General features: G+C 35.7%; 1 pseudogene; it reads left to right on the forward strand.

Annotated features, from left to right (window-relative positions):
- Window positions 1–2,233, forward strand: part of LOC118033914 (wall-associated receptor kinase-like 22) — a 4,214-nt pseudogene extending 1,981 nt beyond the window's left edge.
- The last annotated feature ends 1,266 nt before the right edge of the window (window positions 2,234–3,499 follow it).

Consider the following 3,499-nt stretch of genomic DNA (forward strand, 5'->3'; position numbering starts at 1 on the left):
TTGTGAGTCTACCTGCAGTGACGTAGAGTAAAAATTTCTGCCAGGCTTCACCCCCATCATTCCTTCAGGTTTTCAATCCAAAATTAGAAGCTACAGATGATAATCAAGATAGAGAAGGATGCAAGCTGGCCTTCCTGGTGAACCAGACATGGTTCGAATCGAATGTCAGCGATCCATTCTCGTTGCAATATAGAGATTATGTTCCAGCAGAGCTTGGTTGGACAACGAATGTGAATTCTGATGATCCCGTGCATTGCAGAGGATATTACAATGAGTCTTTTCGATCCGAATGTGTGTGTGGTTGGGGCTATGAGGGCATCCCTTACCTTGGATGCATAGGTAAATACTTTTTTTCCTCCAAAAATATTAGTGATGACAGCATTTTGTTTGTTGAGAAAATGATGATTTTGCTATGGGAATGGTGGCTTGCTAATTTTGTTAGTGATATTTGTCCTAACATTGGATAATCATCTTATTCGTTTTGGATTTTTTCTCTTATTATTTTATTAGATGTGGATGAATGTAAAGAATCAAAGCATTCGTGCCGAGGGTTACTTAAATGTGTAAATACACGGGGGTCTTTCGATTGCGAGATCAATAAACTTTATATAGCCTTGATAGGTAAGTCTAAGATTTCTTCTCTTCTTCTACTTTCTTGCTGTCGTTGTTCTTGTTGTTTTGCTTACTAGGATGGTAAAACAGAGAAGAAGCTCTTATTTTTGGAGTGAGCCAAAAGATTAAATGTATAAAATTTTAAAATACTAGCTACTAAATCTAGCTTGTTGCTACTCAGCAGTCATATATATATATATATGCTGATGATTGCACATGCCAACAAATTAACTTTTTCTTCGTTGTAAATAATGCAGTTATAGGCGCAGTTGTCCTGGCATTGTCATCGCTGATGGGCATTTGGTGGTTGTATAAACTTGTAAAGAAATGGCAAAAGATTGAACTCAAAAAGAAATTCTTCAAACGAAACGGTGGGCTATTGTTACAGCAGGAATTACGTGCTGCTGAAGGTTGGGTTCAAAAAACAAAAATATACAGTTCAAAGGAGTTGGAAGTAGCCACTGATCGTTTTAATGTGAATAGAATACTCGGTCAAGGTGGTCAAGGCACAGTTTATAAAGGGATGTTAGCAGATGGAAGGATTGTTGCTGTTAAGAAGTCCGTGGTCGTTGATGAAGGAAAGCTTGAAGAATTTATCAATGAGGTCGTCGTTCTTTCACAAATCAACCATAGAATGTGGTTAAGTTGCTCGGTTGTTGCTTGGAGACTGAAGTTCCGTTGCTAGTCTATGAGTTCATTCCCAATGGAAATCTTTACAAGTATATCCATGATCAAAACGAAGATCTCTTGTTATCTTGGGAGATGCGATTACGGATTGCCATTGAAGTTGCCGGAGCACTTTCCTATCTACACTCAGCAACATCCATTCCGATTTATCACCGTGATATCAAGTCTACAAACATACTCCTAGATGAGAAATACAGAGCAAAAGTATCTGATTTTGGATCTTCAAGATCTATATCCATCGATCAAACTCACTTGACCACTCTTGTGCAAGGTACTTTTTGGCTACTTGGATCCCGAGTACTTCCAGTCTTAGTCAATTTACAGAAAAGAGTGATGTTTTATAGCTTTGGAGTGGTTCTGGTTGAGCTCATAAGCGGACAAAAACCGATATTTTCTGTAAGTCAGACAGAGACTAGAAGTTTAGCCACGCATTTTATTATGTTGATGGAAGACAATAGACTGTCTGATATTCTTGATGCTAGAGTTAAGGAGGGCTGTCAGAGTGAAGAAGTTATCTCTGTTGCTAATCTTGCGAAAAGATGCTTGAATTTGAATGGGAAAAATCGACCTACAATGCGAGAAGTCACATCAGAGTTGGAGAGGATAAATGGATTGTCTCAAAAAGAGCTAAATATATTCAAGAGAACTGTAAAATATCAAAAAACACCATGGATGATGCAAGCAATGATTGGGATGCAGTTTCGACATCAATCAGTGGTGAATTTGATACTGGCAGGACTACATCATCCGATGGTGAACCGTTGATAAATATTACAACATGCTGATTTTTACAAGACATATCAATCGCTGAAAACATTCATGCGTCTCTGTTTTTCTTTTCCCTTGTTCCCTTCTGTTGGTTCAAATTCTTATGTTTGAGATTTCGGTTAAATTTCTCCATGGTAGAATTTCAATAAAATATGATTAATCAACGGACGAAAATGGAAATTTCTTAGATATATGGACTGGATTTGATGTGTTGACGATCCTATTTATGGGATCAAACCTTTATGTGTGTTAGTGTGTGTTTATATATAATATAACAAATTATTAAAAGCAATCTATCTATCTATCACATTAAAATGATACTCTTCACAAGTAATATTATGGGCAAAGTTTTCATTTTGACATATGGACATGCCAAAATATGCCAATGATTCATAAACTTGCTCATCATAATATGCCACATGTAAAAATTATAAAATGAGATAAATCTTTTATTGATGTGGGATATGTTGTGAAGATGTTTGTAAAAGATTAAACAAGACAAAGCTAATGAAGAACTCAGGCGTATTAACTAAAGCAATTATAACTTCAGAATATTCAATAAGCCCAGTTTTATAGAAGGGTTAGCTTACTGTAACTAGTTAAGGTCCGGAAGGCCTTCATATTAGGCATAGAATGTAAACCCCATGTTAAACAACACCACTTCCAAGTGAAAAATAATAAATTTAAAAGAAATTTTGTCATGACTAGGGGTGAAAATCCATGGTAATTAGCAGGGGTGTTTAAAAAAACCAATTAACCGAAAAAACCGATGAAAAATTAACCGAGAAAACCGAATTGCAATGAAAAACCAATTAAACTGATTTTTAAAACCATAAAATCTTGCCGGTTCAGTTCAATTTTGGTTTTACAATTGAAACTGGTGAACCAAACCAAACCAAACCAACCATAAAATAAAAGACCTATAAATACTACAGTAAACCTAACCCTAATTAATAACATTACATGAAAAGCCGCCGCTCAGACCAAAGATGATTTATCCCTTTCTTCCTTTCCCTTTCAATTTTCATCCACTCTGTGATGCAAATCAGGAGGAGACAAAGGAAGGAACCCTGTAAAACACAAAGATTACTGGAAGACAGAAACATGGGAAACCAAGGAAACGTGAAAGCTGATTAAAAGCTTACTAGCTGTAGTTTAATATTTCCTAGTCAGGTTGATTAAGAAAACTTATCAGTTGTAGTTATTATTTTCCTAGTTAGCTAGCAGTTTCCTAGTTAGACTAGGATTAGAGTTCAAATATGTATTAGATTATAATTCATTAGTAGAGGGTATTTAAGAAGAGAGCATAACATAAGAAACGACAGTTTTTGTAATCAGGCAATTTGCTATTCTTAATACAAATTCTAGAGTGATTCCTCTACAGAGAGATTCTGCCTTAGATTGTTGTTCTTATTGTAAGCAACAAAAGGTT

Source organism: Populus alba, chromosome 1 (assembly GCF_005239225.2).
Source record: "Populus alba chromosome 1, ASM523922v2, whole genome shotgun sequence".
In the NCBI taxonomy this organism is placed as follows: Eukaryota; Viridiplantae; Streptophyta; class Magnoliopsida; order Malpighiales; family Salicaceae; genus Populus; species Populus alba.